Genomic DNA, 26,638 nt, shown 5'->3' on the forward strand with positions numbered 1-26,638 from the left:
TAGTCAATGCTAAAACTATTTAAACTGTCTACTCCCATCAAACTACACCAGGAGCATAGCCCTCCATATCGCTACTATCCATGTAACCATCTAAACCTTTCTTAAACTTTGAAATTGAGCTTGTGTGAACCATTTGTGCTGGCAGCTCAATCCACACTCTCACAAACCTCAGAAATTTCCCCTCACGTTACCCTTAAAATTTTCACTTTTCACCTTTCACCCTTATCCCATGACCTCTGATTGGAGTCCCATGCACCTAAGTTGAAGCCTCCTTGCATTTACCCTATCCATATCCCTCATAATTTTGTATACCTCTATCAAATCTCCTCTCAATCTTTGTTCTAAAGAATACAGTCCTAACCCATTCAATCTTTCCTTGTAACTCAGATCCTCCAGACCTGGCAACATCCTTGTAAATTTTCTGTGTACTTTTTCAACCTTGTTTATTTCTTTCCTGTAGATAGGTGACCAAAACTGCACACAATACTCCAAGTTCGGCCTCACCAACATCTTATACAACTTCAACATTACATCCCATCTCATGTACTCAATACATTGATTTATGAAGACCAATGTGCCAATAGCTTTCTTTATGACACTATCTACCTGTGACACCACATTCAATGAATTATGGACCTGTATTCTCAGATCCCTTTGTTCTACCACACTCCTCACTACCCTTTTGTTCACTGTGTAAGACCAGGCTGGTCCTACCGAAGTGCAAAACCTCACACTAGTCTGCATTAAATTCCATCCGTCATTTTTCAACCCATTTTTCCAACTGATGCAGATCCCTCTGCAGGTCATGATAGTCTTCCTCACCGTCCACTCACCCACAATCTAGGTGTCATCTGCAAATTTGCTGATTCAGTTAACCGCATTATCATCCAGATCACTGATATAGACGACAAACACCGAAGGACCCAGCACCGATCCCTGCGGCACGCCACTAGTCACAGGCCTCCAGTCAGAGAGGCAACCATCTACCACCACTCTCTGGCTTTTCCCACAAGGTCAATGTCTAATGCAATTTACTACCTCATCCTGAATGCCGAGTGACTGAATCTTCTTGACCAACCTCCCATGCGGGACCTTGTCAAGTGCCTTACTAAAGTCTATGTAGACAACATCCACTGCCTTGCCTTCATCCACTTTCCTGGTAACTTCCTTGAAAAACTCTGTAAGATTGGTTAGACATGACTTATCGCGCATGAAGCCATGCAAACTATCCTTAATCAGTCCATGTCTATCCAAATACTTATATATCTGGTCCCTTAGAATACCTTCCAATAACTTTCCCACAACTGATATCAGACTCACCGGCCTATAATTTCCTGATTTTGTTGAGAGCCTTTTTTAAACAGTGGAATAACATTAGCTATTATCCATCGTCTGGTATTCCTCCTGTCCCTAAGGATAATTTGTATATCTTTGCTAGGACCCTGATAATTTCTGCACTTGCTTCCTGTAGGGTCTGAGGGAACACCTTATCAGGCCCCGGTGATTTATCCACCCTGATTTTCCTCAGCATAGCAAATCCTCTGTAATCTGTACAGGGTCCATGAAGTTGAGGCCACTTTTCCTCACTTCCATAGACTCTGTATCTGTCTCTTGAGTAAATACAGATGCAAAGAATTAATTTAAGAATTCCTTCATCTGTTTTGGCTCCAGACATGGATTACCATTCTGGTCTTCCAGAGACCAAATTTTGTCCCTTGTAATCCTTTTTCTTTTAACATACCTGTAGAATCTCTTGGGATTCTCCTTCACCTTGTCTTACTAGAACAACTTCATGCCTTCTTTTAGCCTTACTGATTTATTTCTTAAGTGTTCTCTTGCATTTCTTGTACTCCATAAGCACCTCATTTGTTCCTGCTTGCCTGTACTTGCTATGCATCTCCTTTTTTCTCTTAACCAGGACCTCAATATCTCTTGAAAACCAAGGTTCGCTACACTTGTTATATTTACCTTTTATTCTGACAGGCACATATGAACTTTGTTCTCTCAGAATTTCATTTTTGAAGACCTCCTACTTACTTTCCAAGTAGACCTTTGCCAGAAAACAGCTAGTCCCAATTCACACTTGCCAGATCATTTCTGATCACATCAAAATTGGCCTTTCTCCAATTTAGAATCTCAATCTGTGGACCAGATCTATATTTTTGCATATTTAGTTTGAAACTAATCTCATTTTGGTTACTGGATGCAAAGTGTTCCCCTACACAAACTTCTCTCACCTGCCCTGTTTCATTCCCTAATAGCTGATCTAGTATCGCACGCTGACTTACTGATGAAGGAAATTTTCCTGAACACATTTGACAAACTCTGTCTGATCTAGACCTTTTACAGTATGGGATTCCCAGTCAATACGTAGAAAGTTAAAATCATCTATTATAACAGCCTCACACGAGGAAATCTGCAGATGCTGGAATTTCAAGATGGAATTTCTTCTTCTGTCCCTCTCATTATACTCCTTGCCCATCCTCTGGGCTTCCCCCCTCCCCCTTTCTTTCTCCCGGCCTCCCGTCCCATGATCCTCTCCCTTCTCCAGCCTCATATCCCTTTTGCCAATCAACTTCCAGCTCTTAGCTCCATCCCTCCCTTTCCTGCCTTCTGCTATCATTTCGAATCTCCCCCTCCCCCTTCCACTTTCAAATCTATTACTATCTCTTCTTTCGGTTAAGTCTTGACAAAGGGTCTCGGCCCGAAACGTTGACTGTACCTCTTCCTATAGATGCTGCCTGGCCTGCTGCATTCACCAGCATTTTTTGTGGGTTTTGCTATTATAACAGCCTTCTGTTTCTTGCAACAGTCTATGATCACTTTGTACCTCTAAGTGAGGAACAGTAAGTTCCTCGTTTGTCACTGCGACAGATTAGTTCCTCTAAATCCCTAGGGACTGTTGGGTGCTTTGTAATATAACACCATTCATGTGGTCATACCTTTCTTATTTCTCAGTTCCACCCATAACACTTCACTAGAGCACTGCTGTGAGATTTTCCCTGACTAGTAACACCACCCCTACTCCTTTTAATCCTTTCTGCTCTGTCATGTCTAAAACAACGGAACCCCGGAACATTGAGCTGCCAGTGCTGCCTCTCCTGCAACCAAGTCTCACTAATGGCAACAATGTTTTAATTCCAGGTGTTAGTCCATGCCCCTGAGCCCATACACCTTTCCTACGATACTTATTGCATTGAAATATATGCAGCTCAGGACACTAGCCGCACCATGCTCAACCTTTTGATTTCTGACTTTGAGGTCTTACCAACAACTTTTTAAAAAAATTTACAGGAACACGTAAACAATAAAACAATTGAAATCTAAATTTATATCCACTCAAATTAATTGGATTAGATCAAATAATGTAAATTTCTTGAAACTTGCCTATCTCCCTCATGGATGTTTCCCTCCAATGAATGTAATTGGTGAAATTGTACCAGGTCTTATTTGGTTCAGTAGTGGTGTCAAAAATGTGGAAATTCATGTTCCTTTGTTAACGCAGCAACTATATAGGATCCTGGGCAGACCCCACTTGGAGTACATGGGAAGGATGTGGAAACCATAGAAAGGGTGCAGAGGAGATTTACAAGGATGTTGCCTGGATTGAGGAGCGTGCCTTATGAGAATAGGTTGAGTGAACTCGGCTTTTTTTCCTTGGAGCGACGGAGGATGAGAGGTGACCTGATAGAGGTGTATAAGATGATGAGAGGCATTGATCGTGTGGATACTCAGAGGCTTTTTCCCAGGGCTGAAATGGCTAGCACGAGAGGGCACAGTTTTAAGGTGCTTGGAAGAAGGTACAGAGGAGATATCAGGTAAATTTTTTATGCAGAGAGTGGTGAGTGCATGGAATGGGCTGCTGGCGATGGTGGTGGCGGTGGATACGATATGGTCTTTTAAGAGACTACTGGACAGGTATATAGAGCTCAGAAAAATAGAGGGCTATGGGTAACCTAGATAATTTCTCAGGAAAGGACATATTTGGTACACCTTTGTGGGCCGAAGGACCTGTATTGTGCTGTAGATTTTCTATGTTTCTACAGTAGAATGTGGGTGAGTCAGCAGTGACATTGAATTGTAGAGAATTTTGGGACTTACTTGTTCAACACGGTGTTCCTGAATATTGATTCATTTAAAGAGATAAATGTTAGAAGTTCCATGCTAAGTATCGCATAATGATATGGGGGTAATGCTTATAATCTTCCCTCACACAGTCTGTAAGTCAGATGGAACACCTGTGCCTGCAATAATTGTAGATATAGACTATCTGTAAACAAACAGAATTTTGCGGTCTCATTTGCCACAATCTAATGGTGTTAACAGTAATTTTAGGAATAAACCAACATTTCAGAGACAATCATGGCATTATTCCTATTTTAGAATTTACTATTTTTATGACTGTTTCACTATTATCATATGAGCTTTCAGTGGCTTTCTCCTTCTGCTGGTATCTCTATTGAAGGTGAGAAAAGATCGTTATTTTAAAATGGGATTAAGTGTTTTCGATCAGTAAACTCATTAGAACAACGTTCAAGAAGGTCTATTTTCAGAGCTACCATGCAGAACAAATAAATCTCAAGGTTCCACATAATTGATTGCAACTGTCATCCCATACGGGTTCTGCTAATTTAACAGTAGGGCATCAACTAATGCAATTTTTGACACTGGATCTGAAGTTAGACTGTTCATATTCAACAACTACATTTACTGAAGAGAAACAGCTATACGGAAGATGGGCAAGTTACAAGAAACTGACTTTATTTTAAAATTACTAAGCTCATCTTTCCCTCCAATGCCACTTTCTGCATTCCGTAGGGATAATCCCCTACGCAATTTCCTTGTCCGTTTGTTCTTCCCTACTGATCTCCCTCCTGGCACTTATCCTTGCAAGCAGAACAAGTGCTGCACCTGCACCTCCTTCCTCACTACCAGTCAGGGCCCCCAACAGTCCTGCCAGGTGTGGTGATACGTCACCTGTGAGTCTGTTGGGCTCATCTACTGTATCCGGTGCTCCCTGTGTGCTCTCCCTTATGTCGGTGAGACCCAACGCAGATTGGAAGGCCGCTTTGCCAAGCACCTACACTCTTTCTGCCAGAATAAAATGGGATCTCCCAGTGGCTACCTATTTTAATTCCACTTTCCATTGCCATTCCAACATGCCATTCCATGACCTCTCCTACTGTCACAATGAGGCCACACTCAGGTTGGAGGAGCAACACCTTATATTCTGTCCGGACAGCTTCCAACCTGAAGGCATGAACACTGATTTCTTGAACTTCCAGTAATGCCCACCTCCTCCCCCACTTCACTATTCCCTATTCCCATTTCCCTCTCCCACCTTATCACTTCCCTCTGGTGCTCCTCCCCCTTTTCTTTCTTCCATGACCTTTTGTCCACTCTTATTCCCCCTTCTCCAACCCTGTACCTCTTTCACGAATCAACTTCCCAGCTCTTTACTTCACCCCTCTCCCCCATCCCAGTTTCTCTGATCACCTTGTGGTACTTCCTCCCCTCCCCCCACCCACTTTCTTACTCTAACTTCTCATCTTCTTTTTCCAGTCCTGATGAAGGGTTGCGACCCGAAATGTCGACTGTACATTTTTCTCTAGTTGCTGCCTGGCATGCTGAGTTCCTCCAGCATTTTAAGACCATAAGATATTGGAGCAGAATTAGGCCATTTAGCCCATTGAGTCTCCTCCTTCATTCCAACATGGCCAATCACGGATCTCCCTCAACCCTGTACACCTGCCTTCCAGCCATATCCTTTGATGTCCTGACTAGTCAAGAAATGATCAACTTCTGCCTTAAGTATACACACGGACTTTGCCTCCACCTCAGTCTGCGGCAGAGCATTTCACAGATTTACTTCTCACTAGCTAAGAAAATTCCTTCTTACCTCTGTTCTAAAGGGTCACCGCTCAATTTTCAGGCTATGCCCTCCAGTTCTGGATACCCCCACCAGAAGAAAAATCCTCTCTACATCCACCCTATCTGGTTCTTTCAACATTCAGTAGGTTTCAATGAAATCCCCACGCACTCTTCTAAATTCCAGTGAGTACAGGCTGAAAGCTGCCAAACACTCCCTGTATGTTAACCCCTTTGTTCCCGGAATCATCCTCATGAACCTCTTCTAAACTCTTCAATGACAACTCATCCTTTCTGAGATATGGGGCCCAAAACTGTTGACAATACTCCAAGTGCGGCCTGACCAGTGTCTTATAAATGCTCAGCATTATCTCCTTGCTTTTATGTTCTATTCCCTTTGAAATAAATGCTAACATTGCATTTGCCTTCTTTACCACAGAGTCAACCTGTAAATAAACCTTCTAGGAGTCTTGCACAAGGACTCCTAAGTCCTTCTACACCTTTGATGTTTGAATCTTCTCCCCATTTAGGTAATAGTCCTCACTATTGTTCCTTTTACCAAAATGCATTATCATATATTTCCCAACACTGTATTCCATCTGCCACTTTTTGCCCATTCTTCCAATCTGCCACAAAGCCATCAATTCCATTAACCAAATATTGATAAACAATGTAAAAAGTAGCAGTCCCAATACTAACTCCTGAGGAACTCCATTAGTCACCAGCAGCCAACCAGAAAAGGCCCCTTTTATTCCTACTCACTGGCTCCTGCCTGTCAGCCATTCCTCTAACCATGCCAGTATCTTTCCTGTAATGGCATAGGATTTTATCTTGTTAAGCAGCCTCATGTGTGGCACCTTATCAAACGCTTCTGAAAATTCAAGTAAATGATGTCCACTGCCTCTCTTTTGTCCACCCTGTTTGTTAGTTCCTTTAAGAACTCTAACAGATTTGTCAGGCAAGATTTCCCTTCATAGAAACCATGCTGATTTTGAATTATTTTATCAGTAGTCTCGAAGTACCTCAAAAACTCACCGTTAGTAATAGACTCCAACACTTTCCCTACCACTGAAGTTAGGTTAACTGTCCTTTAATTTCCTTTCTTTTGCTTTTCACCTTTCTTAAAGAGTGGAGTAATCTTTCTGTCCTCTGGGACCATGCCAGAATCAAGTAATTCTTGAATGATCATGACCAATGCTTCTGTTATCTCTTCAGCAACCTCTCACAGGACTCTGGTATGTAGTCCATCTAGTCCAGGTGACTTATCTACCTTAAGATCTTTGAGTTTCCCTAGCATTTTTTCCTTTGCAATAGAAATGGCACTGGCACTCACTCCTGCTGCCTGACACTCACGGACCTCTGACACACTGCTCGTGTCTTCCACAGTGAAGACAGATGCAAAGTACCCATTAAGTTCATCTGCCATTTCTTCGACTACCTCACTGGCATCATTTTTCGGTGGTCCAATATCAACTCTCGCCTCTGTTTTACTCTTTATATAACTGAACAAACTTTTGGTATCCTGTTTATATTATTGGCTGGACTTCCCTCATATTTCATCTTTTCCATTCTTATCGTGTTTTTAATCACCCTTTTATTGGATTTTAAAAGCGTCCCAATCATCCGACTTCCCACTCACTTTTGCTGCTTTATATGCTCTTTCCCTAGCTTTTATGCAGTCCTTAAGTGCCTTTGTCAGCCATGGCTTCCTACACTTACCATTTGAGAATTTCTTCCTCTGTTGGATCTATCTGTCCTGCACCTTGTGAACTATTCCCAGAAACTTCAGTCATCTCTGCTCTGCTGTCATCCCCACCAGTATCCTCCTCCAATCCACCTGGGAAACTCCTCTCTCATGCCTCTGTAATTCCCTTTATTCGATTACTATAATGATAAATGCTTCTCCCTCTCGAATTGCAGTGTGAATTCAATCATATTATGATGACTGTCTCCTAAGGTAGGGATCCCCAACCTTTTTTGCACTGCGGACCGGTTTAATATTGATAATATTCTTGCGGACCGGCCGACCGGGGGGGGGGTTGCCAACGAACAAGAGTAGCAGTCAAGTGCGTTGTCTACCCAAAAGACTACAATGACCATGAAGCCTTGAGCGGGCACCAATGCGCATGCGCGTCGTGACCTGCCGACCCCCCCCCCCCCCGAGCAAATCCATTTTGGCAATTCTGTTCGTGGGGGTGGGTGTTAATCACTACCGGAATATAGATGATGAGTAATACACTCAATTTTGTTTCTAAAAAGGTTTATCTAACGAATTTAATATTAAACACAGCGCATATTTTCCTCGCATGCATATAATGATAAGTCAATTATCAGGGGAGCTTGAAGTAAGTAAGTGTTGAATGAACTTCCAGTAGAAGTGGCAGAAGCAGGTTCGATATGATTATCTATAGAAAAACTGGATAGATATATGGACAGGAAAGGAATGGAGGGTTATGGGCTGAGTGCAGGTTGGTGGGACTAGGTGCAAGTAGCGTTCGGCACGGACTAGAAGGGGAGAGGTGGCCTGTTTCCGTACTGTAATTATTATATGGTTATATAGGTCACTTATAAGTCAATAGCATCATAACATTTTAAGTAATATTTGGATATTAAATGCACAGCAAATATTTTCCCCATATGAATATATAAAATCATTGCAACACACCAGTATCGCTGAATCAGTGGGAGCTCTGGGCTTGTTTCCCTGCAACAATACCGTCCTATCGAGGGGTGATGGGAGACAGCGATACTCGAAGGGGGTTCCTTATGTCCAGTCTATTCCGCAGTTTAGTTTTCGTTGCATTCATTGCAGAAAACTCCGCTTCGCAGAAAAATGTTGGAAGTAGAAGCAACGTTTTCAGTGCTTTCGTGGCTATCTCAGGATATCTAGCCTTGACTTTGATCCAAAATGCCGACAGAGATGTTATGTCAAACATACTTTTCAGTCCATCGTCATTTGCAAGCTCGAGGAGTTGATTGCCTTCCGGCCCTGACACGGATGACGCGTGGGTCATGACCTCACATGCGTAATGGCTGATCAGTGGCCGTGGCAGGGAATGAGGAAAGGTGCAGCTGACCAAATCATATCGCTTCCTCGCGGCCCGGTAGCGCATGCTCTGCGGCCCGGTACCGGTCCGCGGCCTGATGGTTGGGGACCGCTGTCCTAAGGGTTCCTTTACGCTAAGCTGCCTAATAAGATTTGGGTGATTACACAACACCCAATCTGAGATGGCCTTTCTCCAATTATCTCAAGCACAGGCTGCTCTGAAAAGCCGTCTCGTAGGCATTCAACATATTCCCTCCCTTGTGATCTGACACCGCCCTGATATTCCCAACCTCTTTGAATATTGAAGTCCCCATTACAATCATGTCATTACCCTTATTACACATCTTTTCCAGATACCTTTGCAATCTCAACCCTACATCTTGGCAACTATTTGGAGATCTATAAATGATTCCCATAATGGTTTTTCTACCCTTGCAGTTTCCTAATTCCACCCACAAAGATTCAACATTCTCTGACCTTCTGTCACCTCTTTCTAAAGATCTCATTCCAACTCTTACCAACAGAGCCACACAATTGCCTATGCCTTCCTGCCTGTCCTTTTGATACAAAGTATATCCTTTATGTTAAGCTCCCAACTATGGCCTTCTTTCAGCAATAACTCAGTGATGCCCACAACGCAATACCGACCAACCTCTAATTTCACCACGAGTTTGTCCACCTTATTTCGAATGCTACACGTATTTAAAAACAGCACCTTTAATTCTGCATTCTTTGCCGTTTTGAGTTTTCCCTCTGTGGTACAATAAAACTCTTTGCTCTGTCTGCATTTGTATCTAATCATTGGCTTGTCCCTCCTTACATTCATGTTACACCCATTTACAAGTTCCATCTACTTGTAAACTGGCTGGTTCATCCTCAGCTCTATCATACTGGTTTCCATTCTCTGCCTTATCAGTTGAAACAACTCCCAACAGCTTTAGTAAATCTGCCCATAAGAATATTGGTCCCTTCTGATTCAAGTGCAACTTGTCCACTTTGTACACGTCCCACCTGCTCCAGAAGAGGTCTCAATTATATAATAATCTGAATCCTTGCCCCCTGCTCCAATTCTTCACTCGCGCGTTTATCCGGCACCTTATTCTATTCCTATCATCACTATCGCATAGCACAGGCAGCAATCCTGAGATTACTACCTTTGAGGTCCTGCTTCTCAGCTTCATTCCTAACTCCCTGTATTCTTTTTTCAAGACCTCTTCTTTTTTTCTTCCTATGTCATTGGTAGTCACCAATCAAATGTGACAATGGAAGTCATCCAAAAAACGAAGGATAGATCTATATGGAAAAGCATGGTCACCAAAGTCTGCGTCGGATATGGGACCTAGACAGACAGACATGTCATTGGTAGCAATATGTACCACGACTTCTGGTTGCTCACCCTCCCTTTTCGGGATATTGTGGATGCAAACATCTCAAACCCTGGCACCTGGGAGGCAAACTACCATCCGTGTTTCTGTTTCACACCCACTGAATTGCCTATCTGTCCCCTTGACCATGTTCCCCTATTTTTCTTCAATTTCCTTCCCTTCTGAGCCACACATTTTGTGTGTGTTGCTTAGATTTCCTACATCTGCAGATTTTCCCTTGTTTGTTCCTCCCACTATGAAAACACTTCCATTATTATTTCTCATTTCTGCTACTATGGGTTTCACAGATGTCATAAGGTGAGTTAGGGAAAGACCTTCTGCACCATGGTTACCTTGGGTGCATGCTGTCAAAGTTTGACAAGGCAGCAGGGTGGCAGAGATTTCACACAGAAGTATAGGTATCATCTACCTGACATGATCTTGAAACATAATAGAGTGAAATACTAGATTCAGGAGCATAGAACAGTAGAGGCAGCACAGTAGAGGCCCTTTGACCCACAACGTTGTGCCGACCTTTAATCTACTGCAAGATCAATCTAACTCTTCCCTCCTACATACCACGCCGTTTTTGTTTATCATCCATCATCTAAATGTCACATAATGTCCTAATGGATCTGCCTCTACTACCACACCAAGCAGTACATTGCATGCACTTCCCACTCACTGTCGTCATCCCATTTTCTCCTCCAATCACCTTAAAAGTATGTTGTCTTGTATTGGTCATTGTTGCCCTGGGTAAAAGGCATTCTGCCTATGCCTCTTATCATAAGACCATAAGACATAGGATCTGCTCTGCTATTTCATCATGGTTAATCTAATTTTCCTCTCAGCCCCAATCTCCTGCCTTCTCTCTGTATCCCTTTTATACCCTGACTATCAACCTCTGCCTTAAATATACATAAAGTCTTGGCCCCCACAGCTGTCTGTGGCAAATAATTCCACAGATTCGCCAATCTCTGGCTGAAAAAATTCCTCCTCTTCTCCATTCTAGAAGGACACCCCTCTATTCTGAGACTGTGTCCTCTGGTCTTAGACTCTCCTACCTCTCCACATCCACTCTATCAACGCCTTTCACCATTCAATCAGTTTCAATGAGGTCACCCCTCATATTCTGGATTCCAGCAACTGCAGGCCCAGAGCCATCAAAAACTCCTCATATCACAAGCCATTCAATCCTGGAATCATTTTCGTGAATGTACTTTGAACCCTCTCCAGTTTTAGCATATCCTTTCTAAGATAAAGGGCCCAAACCTGCTCACAATACTCCAAGTGAGGCCTCACCAGTGCTTTATAAAGTTTCAACATTACATCCTTCCTTTTATATTCAAGTCCTCTTGAAATGAATATCAACATTGCATTTCCCTTCCTCACCACAGACACAACCTGCATATTAGGGAATACTATGCAAAGACTCCGAAGTCTCTTTGTGCATTAGTTTTTTGTATTTTCTCTCCATTTAGAAAATAGTCAAGACTTTGATATCTTCTACCATAGTGCATGACTATACATTTTCCAACACCATTCCTTCTTAGTCCTGACGAAGGGTCTCGGCCTGAAACATCGACTGTACCTCTTCCTACAGATGCTGCCTGGCCTGCTGCGTTCACCAGCAACTTTGATGTGTGTTGCTTGAATTTCCAGCATCTGCAGAATTCCTGTTGTTTACCATTCCTTCTGCCATTTTTTTGCCGATTTTCCTAATCTAGCCTCTCTACTTCCTCAAAACTACCTGCCCCTCCACCTATCTTCATATTGTCTGCAAACTTTGCAATAAAGCCATCAATTTCATCATCCAAATCATTGACACTTTGTAAAAATAATTAGTTCCAACACAGACCCCTGTGAAACATCACTAGTCACCAGGAGCTGGTTAGAAAAGGCTCCCTAAATTCCCACAAGAGGAGAGGCTGTACTTGATCTGGTATTGGGAAATGCACCTGGTCAGGTGTCAGGTCTGTCAGTGGGAGAGCATTTTGGAGATAGTGATCACAGTTCTATCTCCTTTACCATAGCATTGGAGAGGGATAAGAACAAACAAGTTAGGAAAGCGTTTTATTGGAGTAAGGGGAGATGTGAAGCTATCAGGTAGGAACTTGGAAGCATAAATTGGGAACGGGTGTTCTCAGGGAAATGTACGGCAGAAATGTGGCAAATGTTCAACAGATATTTGTGTGATGTTCTGCATAGGTATGTTCTAATGAGACAGGGAATGGATGGTAGGGTACAGGAACCATGGTATACAAAGGCTGTTGAAAATATAGTCGAGATGAAAAGATGAGGAAAGGTTCAAAAAACTAGGTAATAATAGAGATCTTGAAAATTATAGCAGGAAGGAGCTTAAGAATGAACTTAGGAGAGCCAGAAGGGGCCATGAGAAGGCCTTGGCAAGCAGGATGAAGGAAAACCCCAAGGCATTCTATAAGTATGTGAAGAACAAGAGGATAAGATGTGACTGAATAGGACCAATCAAATGTGACAGTGGAAAAGTGTTTATCGAACTGGAAGAGGTAGCGGAGATACTTAATGAATACTTTGCTTCAGTATTCACTACGGTAAAGGACCTTAGCGATTGTAGGGATGACTTACAGCAGACTGAAAAGCTTGAGCATTTGGACATTAAGAAAGAGGATGTGTTAGAGCTTTTGGAAAGCATCAAGCTGGATAAGTCAACGGGACCAGACGAGATATATCCCAGGCTACTGTGGGAGGCGAGGGAGGAGATTGCTGAGCCTCTGACAATGATCTTTGTATCATCAATGCGGACGAGAGAGGGTCCAGATTATTGGAGGGTTGCAGATGTTGTTCCCTTATTCAAGAAAGGGAGTAGAGATAGCCCAGGAAATTATAGACCAATGAGTCGTACTTCTGTGGTTGGTAGGTTGATGGAGAAGATCCTGAGAGGTAAGATTTATGAACATTTGGAGAGGCATAATATGATTAGGAATAGTCAGGTTAGCTCTGTCAAAGGCAGGTCACGCATTACCAGCCTGATTGAAATTTTTGAGGATGTGACTAAACACATTGATGAAGGTAGAGTAGTAGATGTAGTGTATTTGGATTTCAGCAAGGCATTTGATAAGGTACCCCATGCCAGGCTTATTGAGAAAGTAAGGGGGGTATGGGTTCCATGGGAACCTTGCTTTGTGGATCCAGAATTGGCTTGCCCACAGAAGGCAAAGGGTGGCTCTAGACAGGTCTTATTCTGCTTGGAGGTTGGTGACCAGTGGTGTGCCTTGGGGATCTGTTCTGACACCCTTTCTTTTCGTGATTTTTATAAATGACCTGGATGAGGAAGTGGAGGGATGGGTTAGTAAATTAGCAGATGACACAGAGGTTGGAGCGTTATAGTGTGTATATTGGGGTGGATAGTGTGGAAGGCTGTCAGAGGTTATAGCAGGACACCAATAAGATGTAAAACTGGGCTGAGAAGTGGCAGATGGAGTTCAACCCAGATAAGTGTGAGGTGGTTCATTTTGGTAGGTCAAATATGATGGCGGAATATAGTATTAATGGTAAGATTCTTGGCAGTGTGGAGGATCAGAGGGATCTTGGAGTCCTAGTCCATTGGATACTCAAAGCTGCTGCGTAGGTTGACCCTGTAGTTAAGAAGGCATATGGTGCATTGGCCTTCATCAACTGTGGGATTGAGTTCAGGAGCCGAAAGGTAGTGTTGCAGCTATATAGGACCCTGGTCAGAGCCCACTTGGAGTACTGTGCTCAGCTCTGGTCGTCTCACTATAGGAAGGATGTGGAAACCATAGAAAGGGTGCAGAGGAGATTTACAAGGATGTTGCCTGGATTGGGGAGCATGTCTTATGAGAATAGGTTGAGTGAACTTGGCCTTTTCTCCTTGGAGCGACGGAGGATGAGAGGTGACCTGACAGAGGTGTATAAGATGATGAGAGTCATTGATCATATGGATAGTCAGAGGCTTTTTCCCAGGGCTGAAATGACTAGCATGGGAGGGCATAGTTTTAAAGTGCTTGGAAGTAGATACAGAGGAGGTATCAGGGCTAAGTTTTTTACGCAGAGTGGTGAGTGTGTGGAATGGGCTGCCTGCAACAGTGGTGGAGGTGGATACGATAGGGTCTTTTAAGAGACTTCTGGACAGGTATATGGAGCTCAGGAAAATAGAGGGCTACGGGTAACCCTAGATAATTTTTCAGTTAATGACATGTTCGGCACAGCTTTGTAGGCCAAAGGGCCTGTATTGTGCTGTGGGTTTTCTATGTTTCTATGTTCTATATAAGACCCTGGTCAGATGCTACTTGGAGTACTTTGCTCAGTTCTGCTCATCTCAGTACAGGAAGGATGTGGAAACTATAGAAAGGGTGCAGAGAAGATTTACAAGGATGTTGCTTAGATTGGGAAGCATGCCTTATGAGAATAGGTTGAGTGAACTTGGCCATTTTTCTTTGGGATGACAGAGGATGAGAGGTGATCTGATAGATTTGTAAAAGGTGATGAGAAGTGTTGATCATGTGGATAGAAACATAGAAACATAGAAAATAGGTGCAGGAGTAGGCCATTTGGCCCTTTGAGCCTGCACTGCCATTCAGTACGATCATGGCTGATCATCCAACTCAGAACCCTATACCTGTCTTCTCTCCATACCCCCTGATCCCTTTAGCCACAAGGGCCTTATCTAACTCCCTCTTAAATATAGCCAATGAACTGGCCTCAACTGTTTCCTGTGGCAGAGAATTCCACAGATTCAACACTCTCTGTGTGAAGAAGTTTTTCCTAATCTCTGTCCTAAACAGCTTCCCTTTTATCCTCAAACTGTGACCCCTCGTTCTGGACTTCCCCAACATCGGGAACAATCTTCCTGCATCTAGCCTGTCCAATCCCTTTAGAATTTTATACGTTTCAATAAGATCCCCCCTCAATCTTCTAAATTTGAGTATAAGCCTAGTCGATCCAGTCTTTCATCATATGAAAATCTTGCCATCCCAGGAATCAATCTGGTGAACCTTCTTTGTACTCCCTCTATGGCAAGAATGTCTTCCCTCAGATTAGGGGACCAAAACTGCACACATTTCTCCAGGTGTGGTCTCACCAAGGCCTTGTACAACTGCAGTAGAACATCCCTGCTCCTGTACTCGAATCTTCTTGCTATGAATACCAGCATACCATTCACCTTTTTCACCGCCTGCTGTACCTACATGCCCACTTTCAATGACTGGTGTATAATGACACCCAGGTCTCGTTGCACCTCCCCTTTTCCTAATTGGCCACCATTCAGATAATAATCTATTTTCCTGTTCTTGCCACCAGGTGGATAACCTCACATATATCCACATTAAATTGCATCTGCCATGAAATTGCCCACTCACCTAACCTATCCAAGTCACCCTGCATCCTCTTGGCATCCTCCTCACAGCTAACACTGCCGCCTAGCTTCGTGTCATCCGCAAACTTGGAGATGCTGCATTTAATTCCCTCGTCTAAGTCATTAATATATATTATAAACAACTGGGGTCCTAGCACTGAGCCTTGCGATACCCCACTAGTCACTGCCTGTCATTCTGAAAAGGTCCCGTTTATTCCCACTCTTTGCTTCCTGTCTGCCAACCAATTCTCTATCCACATCAATACCTTACCCCCAATACCGTGTGCTTTAAGTTTGCACACTAATCTCCTGTGTGGGATTTTGTCAAAAGCCTTTTGAAAATCCAAATATACCACATCCACTGGTTCTCCCCTATCCACTCTACTAGTTACATCCTCAAAAAATCCTACGAGATTCGTCAGGCACAAATTCCTTTCACAAATCCATGCTGATTTTGTCCGATGATTTCACCGCTTTCCAAATGTGCTGTTATCACATCTTTGATAACTGACTCTAGCATTTTCCCCACCACCGATGTCAGACTTACTGGTCTATAATTCCCCAGTTTCTCTCTCCCTCCTTTTTTAAAAAGCAGGGTTACATTAGCCACCCTCCAATCCTCAGGAACTAATCCAGAATCTAAAGAGTTTTGAAAAATTATCACTAATGTATCCACTATTTCTTGAGCTACTTCCTTAAGCACTCTGGTATGCAGACCAATCTGGCCCTGGGGATTTATCTGCCTTCAATCCTTTCAATTTACCTAACACCACTTCCCTACTAACATGTATTTCCCTCAGTTCCTCCATCTCACTAGACCCTCGGTCCCCTACTATTTCCAGAAGATTACTTATGTCCTCCTTAGTGAAGGCAGAACCAAAGTAGTTATTCAATTTGTCTGCCATGTCCTTGTTCCCCATGATCAATTTACCTGTTTCTGACTGTAAGTTTCCCATGATCAATTCGCCTGTTTCTGATAGTCGGAGGCTTTTTCCCACGGCTGAAATGGCTAACACGAGAGGGCACAGTTTTAAGGTACTTGGATGTAGGTACAGAGGGGATGTGAGGGGTAAGTTTTTTACAGAGTGGTGAGTGCATGGAATGGGTTGCTGGCGACAGTGGTGGAGGCGGATACAATAGGGTCTTTTAAGAGAGTCCTGGATGGGTACATTAAGCTAAGAAAAATAGAGGGCTATGGGTAATCCTAGGTAATTTCTAAAATAAGTTCGGCACAGCATTGTGGGCTAAAGGGCTGTATTGTTTTGTAGGTTTTCTATGTTTCTATTAATTTATGCTGGTACAATTATATTTCTATGTTATATTGACTGTCCTGTTTTGTACATACTATTCATTATAAATTGCACATTTAGACAGAGACATAACATAAATATATTTGCTCCTCATATATATGAAGGATGTTTGTAATAAAGGCAATTCAATTCAATTTATTTCAATTCAAGCAGACTCATGTGTGGTACCTTTTCAAAGGCCTTCTGAAAATCCAAGTATACAACATCAACCAATTCTCCATTGTCTATCCTTCTTATTATTTCTTCAAAGAATTCCAACAGATTGTCAGGCAAGATTTTCAACTGAGGAAACCTTGCTGACTATGGCCTATTTTATCATGTGCCTCCAAGTGCCATGAGACCTCATCCTTTAATAATCAACTTCAACATCTTCCCGACCACTGAGATAAGCTCAACTGGCCTGTAGTTTCCTTTCTTCTGCCCCTCTCCTTTCTTGAAGTTTGGAGTGACATTTACAATTTTCCAGTCTTTGGTACCATTCCAGAGCCTGGTGATTCTTGAAAGATCATTACTAATGCCTCCATGATCTCTTTAGCCACCTCTTTCAGAACTCTGGGTGTCCACCATCTGGTCCAGGTGACATATCTACTTCAACCCTTTCAGTTTTCCTTGAATGTTCTCTCTAGTTATGGTAACTTCTTTGCATCTTATACGCTTTGATCAAGGCATCTATCATCCACCTTCACTCCAAAGAGAAAAGATCTAGCTTGCTCTGTCTTTTCTCTTAAAACATGTTCTCTAATGCAGGTAGCATTCTGGTAAATATCTTCTGTACCCTCTCAAAAGCATCCACATCCTTCCTAAAATGTGGCGACCAGAAATGAATACAATATTCCAAGTATGGTCTAACCAGGGTTTTACAGAGTTGCAACAATACCTTGCGGCTCTTGAAATTGACTTCCCCCAACTAATGCAGGCCTACTCAACCTACACCTTCTTAACCACCCTATCACTTTGCGTGGCAATGTAGAGGGATCTATGGACTTGGACCCAAGGTACCTCTGTTCTGTTCCACCACATTGCTAAGAATGAGAACATTCACATGTTACTTAATGAATGATAGCATAATTCTGCACTGTTTACACAGCTTCATTTTACAGGCTGCATTGACATTCATAGTGGAAAAAGTGAAACTTCCCCATAAATAAGATGGACAGAAGTTCAGTGAAACCTCTCTCACTGATCATCCCCTCCCCTCCGGTGATCTCTGCCACCCTGTTGACCATGTAACGGTCTTGGCCCAAAACATTGACTATTTATTAATTCCTGCTTGACCTGCTAAGTTTCTCCAGTATTTGGTACTTACATCTGTTCTGGCAGTAGTTTTCTCTGGTTTCTCAAATTGTCAGCTGTATCCAGCAATTTCTTATCCCACCTGAGGCTGCTTTTTACAGGCCTTTTACAGGGATGAATTTTACTTGTTACATGGAGAAAGTGACAGATCAAGGTTGATGGAATATTGGCAAGATATTCTTAATACATCAACACATTAAAACCATTGATTTAGCATCTCTGATGCCAATAATGCTCAGGATGGAGATGTGTCCAAGGCAAAACAAGTGAAAGAGAAGTGTTGTACAGGAGTCAGAAGCCTAGAATACTATAGATTTTCTTGGTCACTCAGAATCCAAACTTTATAATGCATTGAAATAAATAACTGACCCATAACTATGGAATTAACTCTTAAAATTAAATGTTTATTGAAATTGAAATCCCATTGGATTACAAACTGGCCACAGCCAGTGCAAAGCTGACTTAGCCAGAGTAGTATTTTTTTCCAAACTCAAACCCAACTGCCATTAATACAATGATTCCAACATACTATTGATCTGTTTGAGCAAGAGACACAAATTACTAAGGAGTGCAGAGTTACAGTTAAAACAGGCATTTAAGTTACCTAATAAGTTCAAGTTCAGTTTAGTATTATTCAGCCATACATGGGCGTACCACCAAATGAAATGAAGTAATTATAAACACAAATATAAAACCTTTCATAAACTAAAAGAATAAAAATCTGAAATAATATTTACATTTTGTCCCTTGCAACCATTCCTTCCCATCAATATCAGTAGAGATGTGATCTCTATTGCAATTAACCTGATACATATGGACAGAAGAAATAGGAGCCATTCAGTTAAATCATGATTGACCTATGCAGCTGAATGAACAGAAGAATGGAACTGCTGAGATTTCTGATGTCCAATTTGCCATCAGATCTTTTCCTGGGGTCAGAGACCAAGCACCTGGATCAGTCATCTTTGGTTAATCAAAGTCTACCAGAGGCCTTTAATTTTTTGATACTCAACTCGATCCAAATGTGTCAAAATAGTAGGATCCTTTCATTTTCTATCCACATTTTCCTCCCTATTTCTGTGAGCTCTATCATATCCCATAGGACTTGAGCCTTGCTGTGTTTGCTTATAAAGTTTGCTCTAACGCTGACCTGAAGACATTTAAATCTTTTAATACCCAACCCAAAGTAAACCTGACATATATTTTCAAGTTCTGTTAGGTTCAGATCAGGTAGCCAGGCTCTAAATAGCAATCAGATGTTTGATATTATTGTTCCAAAAGTCTGATTCATTATATATGAATGAAAATGATAATAAAAACATTATAAGACTATATTATCTTTCCTGCAGGTGTCTTCAGCTTTATACTGAGCCTTAGCTGTAGGCAGGGACCATATTGACTGCAATAGCATTAAATGACCAGAGGTCCTATAATTGCAACAATTCAGAATTAATTCAGATGGAGTGTAATGTGTCTGTTCTTTCACCTTTTTTTTGTAAGGTCTTGTCTGAAAGCCAAAATAAGTTGCTCAACTACAAGAGGCAAGTTTGAATTATAAACATTCCTGAAGCTGGTAATAACTGGGAGTGCAACCTTCAGCATTTGAATGATAAGGACAGCCAGCACTGTCTACAATAGCTTTAAACAGTACACTGACACACAGTGAAGACAAGTAAATTGGAATGGTGCTTTAAAGAATGTCAGGTAAATTCAAACAAAATTTGTACTATTGCAAAGCTGTAGAATAATAGTCAGATCTTTGCTGAAGTGGCTGAGTTGGGAGATAAAGGGCAGTACAAAGAAATAGGCAAATATGTTTTCAACAATGCAAAGTACCAGGAAGTGGGAAAAAAGGGCTGTAACGTAAACAGCATCTAGGGATTACTTACAGAGAAATCAGGAAAGAAAATAAGAAATTAGAAAGAAAAATTGCAGTGGTTTATCAAGGGGAATAAGAAGTTTTCAGTTATATTCAGAGAAGGCTGAGGATTAGAGAACACTTCGGAACTCTAAAGGATAAGACTGGCAGATTAGCCGTAGAGGATCAGGGCATGGATGCATTTTTAAATGGGTTCTTCACTTCAGTTTTCGCAAGAGAGGTTTCCTGATCCCATAAATAAGATGACTGGGAGAGCAGGGAGTGTTTAGTGAAGATAGATATTCGTAGGGGAAGTGTTATTAAGGAACTGGAGGCCTGACTGCGTACATTTGGGAATTCTTGAACAACATAGAAAGCGGGAGCTTTAGCAGATATCTTTTTTTAGCTTCTTGAGAGCAAGGATAGTACCTAAAGAAGATAGGTGATGTGACTTTGACTCCTGAGATTTTGTAGAGTAATGTTGTTTTTAATGAAAACTAGTGTGGATTTAGGAGGAACAAATAAGCTGAGGGTGGTGAAGTGACAGTAGATGTAAGAGTATAATCTAGATGAGAAAAAAATATTTGAAAAAGTATATTAGGAAAAAAACGGATACAATGATCACAGTTTGATTTAAGAGAGAAATCAAGCAACAAAATAGTGAATTATTATAATGATTATTGTTGTTGAACTATCTTACTGAAGAGCTGGGTTTAAATAACCACTTTTCAGTGTGAACATAATTAATGCAGAATGTTTAGATTTGTTAAAAGGAATAAAAGCAAAAGCAATGATTATCCTAATTTAGTGGATCCATGAAAATTTGTGCTCGAAGTGAGGCTGACATGCTTACAAGCATTGAAGCAATTGTAAAATTCAGCAGTGTCAAAATTATTTTGGTAATTGACATAAACTCTCATCACAGCTTTGGATTTGTAAAAGCATCTGGACTAATAGGGATGTGCAACATCTGGCTGGTAACAGAAATATTAAAAAAATGTGACACTGAAAGGGGAAAAAGTTGATAAGTGTTTATGAGTTTTAAATATTTCTCAGCTTTTGGTACAACATGAAGCAAGCATAGCTGACAGGGAATTGAGAGCAAAAATAAAGTGAAAGGAAACCCAATTACACAAGATGAAAAGCATTTGTGGGAAAGTAGTACCATGCATTTGAGAGTATTCCAGGATGCAATTTCCAGAAGATGGCATTTTGCCTTGGACTGCCAATGTTTCTCTATGCTTTTGCTGCTTGAGAAAATGAGGTGCCTTTTCTATGCTAATCAATTATTTTTGCAATTTTGTGTATATTGTTTATTGCATCATCCAGGTTGTCCAGAGCAAGATCTTAAAAAGACTAATGTGGTACAATAGCAATTTGCTTTCTTATGAGCTAGCGTAAGATCTGACATTTTTTTTTAATGATGCGCTCTGACAATATATGATGACTTGGTATTGCAATTACAAAACAGTGTAGATAAATAAGTTCAGGATTACCAGGTGGCTGTATTTAGAGGCACCAGTACTAACTCTAAAACCCAGATATATTAATACATTTTATTTTCAAAAAAGTACATTCAAATTTTATACATGTGTATAGATTACAGTACTTCCATACATTTTTGAGATTAAGCTTTCCATCAATAGATAGAAAGCTTCAAACAGCTCTGTTGCACCTTAATGGGCTTTTCACTGGTCACCAGCACATGCTCCTAAATTTAGATGTTTCTTCAAGGCATCATGTGGTATGAGTATCAAGAAAGGCAGTGTTTGTTTCTGTTTACATGTACTTTTTGATTCATCACTAACATGACCACAGGAATCACGTTAAAGAATATGATGAGAAGTATAAGCACCAAGCAATCTGCTGGAGGAACTTAGCGGGTAGAGCAACATCTGTGAAGGGAGAAGGAATTGTGAATGATTCTGGTCAAAATCTTGCATCAGGACTGAGACTGGAGGGGGAACATATCAAACATAAAATGCAGAGGGTGAGTGGTGAGACAGAGGTCAAAGGTGATTGGTGAATTGAAGGGTGGGGGGTATTGGATGATGGGCAGATTGAACTAGGTAGGGGAGATGGGTGGAGTTGGAAGAAGGGGCGGGTAGATGATCAATGGAGGCAGACACAACAAAAGGAGAAAGATGGAACCAAAAAGAGAGTGGGGAGGATAAAGGTGGAATCACAAAGGCTACCAGTGCTAGAATCTAAGAATCTAAAAAAGTAAGGAATAGGATTAAAGGAGAGGGAAAAAGCAGATGGAGCTAGGATCAGATATATGCGTGGGGAGAGGTGGCAGGCAATTGGTTGGGGGGTTGGGGGAACCCAACTGTTGAAATGTCAATAGTGTATGGATGGAACTGGAAGAGTTTGTGCGATGAAAATGGGTGATGGGGGAAAGTGCTGGAGAAGGGTCTGTGGGAAAAGTGACAAAACCAGAGGAATTGGATGATTGTTGGGAGTGTGAGGAACTGAAAGTGAAGTTATCTGAAATTTAAAAATTCAAATTCAAAACTGAATCTTCCTGCTCATTAGCCTAAACAACGTCTCCCTCTTTGTTTTTGTTCACCTCCATTTATTATCTAGCTGCCTTGTTCTCCAAACTCCACCCAAACCTCTCCACTAGCTGGCTCAATTTGTCAGTCATCCAACTCATTCCCCATTCCCCACTCCCCAGTTCACCAATCACCTCTGGCCTCTGTCCACCACTCCTCCTCTCCTCTTTATACTGCCTATCTTGCCTCCATAAGACCATAAGCCATAGGAGTAGAATTGGGCCATTCAGCCCATCGAGTCCACTCCACCATTTCTTCATGGCTGATCTTGTATCCCATTCAACTCCTTACACCTGCCATCTCACCATATTCCTTGATGCCCGACCAGTCAGGAATCTATCAACTTCAGCCTTAAATATACCCACGGACTTGGCCCCCACAGCAGTCTGTGGCAGAACATTCCATTGATTCACCACATTTTGGCTAAAAGGTCGCCCCTCAATTTTGAGGGTGTGCCCTCCAGTCCTGGATACCCTCACCAGAGGAAACATCCTCTCCACATCCACCTTATTTTGTCCTTTCAACATTCGGTAGGTTCAATGAGAGCCCCCTGCACCCTTCTAAATTCCAGTGAGTACAGGCCCAAAGCTGCCAAACACTCCTCATATGTTAATCTCTTCATTCCTAGAATCATCCTCATGAACCTCCTCTGGACTCTGTCCAATGACAACCCATCCTTTGAGATAAGAGGCCCAAAACTGTTGACAGTACTCCAAGTGTGGCCTGACTAGTGTCTTATAAAACTTCAGAATTATTAAGAGTCCTTTGGCTCCTCCCACTTCTTCCAAACTAAAGGTGTAGCCATGGGCACCTGTATGGGTCCCAGCTTTGCCTGTCTTTTTGTTGGCTTTGTGGAATAATCCGTGTTCCAAACCTATACTGGTACCTGTCCCCCACTTTTCCTTCGCTACATCGACAACTGCATTGGTGCTGCTTCCTGCATGCAGGATGAGCTTGTTGACTTCATTAACTTTGCCTCCAAATTTCACCCTGCCCTCAAGTTTACCTGGTCCATTTCCAACACCTCCCTCCCCTTTCTAGATCTTTCTGTCTCCATCTCTGGAGACAGCTTATCTACTGATGTCTACTATAAGCCTACGGACTCTTACAGCTATCTGGACTATTCCTCTTCTCACCCTGTCCCTTGCAAAAATGACATCCCCTTCTCGCAATTCCTCCGTCTCTGCCGCATCTGCTCTCAGGGTGAGGCTTTTCATTCCAGGATGAAGGAGATGTCTTCCTTTTTTAAAGAAAGGGGCTTCCCTTCCTCCACCATCAACTCTGCTCTCAAACGCACCTCTCCCATTTCACGCACATCTGCTCTCACCCCATCCTCCCGCCACCCCACTAGGAATAAGGTTCCCCTGGTCCTCACCTACCACCCCACCAGCCTCCGGGTCCAACATATAATTCTCCGTAACTTCCGCCACCTCCAACGGGATCCCACCACCAAGCACATCTTTCCCTCACCTCCCCCCCCAGCTTTCCGCAGGGATCGCTCCTTACGCGACGCCCTTTTCCATTTGTCCCCCCCCCCATCCCTCCCCACCGATCTCCCTCCCAGCACTTATCCTTGTAAGTGGAACAAATGCTACACATGCCCTTACATTTCCTCCCTTACCACCATTCAGGGCTGCAGACAGTCCTTCCAGGTGAGGCGACACTTCACCTGTAAGTTGGCTGGGGTGATATACTGTGTCCGGTGGTCCCGATGCGGCCTTCTATATATTGGCGAAACCCGACGCAGACTGGGAGACCTTTTCGCTGAACACCTACGCTCTGCCTGCCAGAGAAAGCAGGATCTCCCAGTGGTCATACATTTTAATTCCAGGTCCCATTCCCATTCTGATATGTCTATCCACGGCCTCCTCTACTGTCAAGATGAAGCCACACTCAGGTTGGAGGAACAACACCTTATATTATGTCTGGGTAGCCTCCAACCTGATGGCATGAACACTGACTTCTCTCACTTCCGCTAATGCCCCACCTCCCCCTCATACCCCATCCATTATTTATTTATTTATTATATGTATATTCTTTTTTTCTCTCTCCTTTTTCTCCCTCTGTCCCTCTCACTATACTCCTTGCCCATCCTCTGGGCTTCCCCCCTCCTCCCTAGACCTCCTGTCCCATGATCCTCTCATATCCCTTTTGCCAATCAATTTTCCAGCTCTTGGCTCCATCCCTCCCCCTCCTGTCTTCTCCTATCATTTTGGATCTCCCCCTCCCCCTCCCACTTTCAAATCTCTTACTAGCTGTTCTTTCAGTTAGTCCTGACGAAGGGTCTCAGCCCGAAATGTCGACTGTACCTCTTCCTAGAGATGCTGCCTGGCCTGTTGCATTCACCAGCAACTTTTATGTGTGTTTCTTGGAATTCCAGCATCTGCAAATTTCCTCAGGTTTGCGTTCAGAATTATTTCCTTGTTTTTATATTCTATACCCCTTGAAATAAATGCCAACATTGCATTTGCCGCCTTTACCACAGACTCAACCTGTGAATTAATTTTCTGGAAGTCTTGTACGAGGACTTCTAAGTCCCTTTGCACCTCTGATGTTTGAATTTTCTTCCCATTTAGCTAACAGTCTGCACTATTGTTCCTTTTACCAACATGCATTTCCCAACACTGTATTCCGTCTGTCACTTTTTTTGCCCATTCTTCCAATTTGTCTAAGTCTTGCTGCAATCGTATTGCTTCTTCAGCACTACCTATTCCTCCACTTATCTTTCTATCATCTGCAAACTTTGCCACAGACCCATCAAATCCACTATCTAAATCATTGACAAACAGTGTGAAAAGTCGCGGTCCCAATACTGACCCCTGAGGAACACCACTAGTCACTGACAGCCGACTAGTGAAGGCCCTTTTATTCCCACTTGCTGCAAACAGTCTGTCAGCCATTCCTCTGTCCATGCCAGTATCTTTCCTGTAATGTCACACGATTTTATCTTGTGAGGCACCTCATCAAATGCCTTCTGAAAATCTAAGTAAATGACACCCACGGTCTCTCCTTTATTCACCCTGCTTGTCACTTCCTCTAAGAACACTTACAGATTTGTCAGGCAAGACATCCCTTCATAGAAACCATACTGACTTTGACTTATTTTATCATTAGTCTCCAAGTATCCTGAAACCTCATGCTTAATAATTGACTCCAGCAGTTTCCCAACCACGTGAGGTTAGACTAACTGGCCTATAATCTCCTTTCTTTTGCTTCCTCCCTTCTTAAAGAGTGGAGTGACATTTGCCATCTTCTAGCCCTCCGGAACCATACCAGAATCAAGTGATTTTTGAAAGATCATGACCAATGTATCTTCAACAACCTCTTTCGGGAATCTGGGATGTAGTCCACCTGTCTAGGTGACTTATCACCTTAAGACCTTTGAGTTTCCCTTGCAGTTTTTCCTTTGTAATAGCAATGGCACTCACTCCTGCTCCTTGACACTGAGGGACCTCTGGCATACAGCTAGTGTCTTCCACAGTAAAGATAGAAACAAACTACTTAAGACTGAAGCAAGATGCTTATCCTCTCCACTCTCAACCTTGAAGCAGAGTTTTGATCTGAAAAATCAACAATTCCTTTCCCCCAACAGGTACGATTTGGCCTGCAGAGTTCATCCACATTTCAGTATCTATAGTTTCTTGTATTTTTTTCTGGACAGAATCATATCTTAATTCTCAAATGTTCTTTCATAACTACTTTTTTGCCAATAGAGTAAATTTTGATTCACCCTGCATAAACGCAAAATGGTCGGTAGATATAACATATTTTGTAGTTACATCATTTTTGATTGACAATTCACTGCGAAAAGAAATAAAAAATTTTGCATTTTTGTAGCACCGTTCACAAGCTTGGAATATTCCAAATTGTTTTAGAGTTGAAGACATATATTCAATTGTTCTTACTCCTTTGATGAATGACAGTCCTTTTCTGCATTTTTAAATTCTAGGGAATAAGATAACAACCAATAAAATAACCAATATTGTCATAA

General features: G+C 42.2%; 1 protein-coding gene across 1 annotated transcript in view; it reads left to right on the forward strand.

Moving 5' to 3' along the window:
* LOC140185875 (uncharacterized) overlaps nucleotides 1-26,638 on the forward strand; it is a 302,861-nt gene that overhangs the window by 3,004 nt on the left and 273,219 nt on the right. The window contains exon 2 of the mRNA XM_072239670.1: nucleotides 19,735-19,938. The gene's annotated coding sequence lies outside the window, so the exon portion shown is untranslated. The remainder of the gene's footprint in view (nucleotides 1-19,734; nucleotides 19,939-26,638) is intronic.

The sequence above is a fragment of the Mobula birostris genome, chromosome 21, assembly GCF_030028105.1.
Source record: "Mobula birostris isolate sMobBir1 chromosome 21, sMobBir1.hap1, whole genome shotgun sequence".
Taxonomy (NCBI): domain Eukaryota; kingdom Metazoa; phylum Chordata; class Chondrichthyes; order Myliobatiformes; family Myliobatidae; genus Mobula; species Mobula birostris.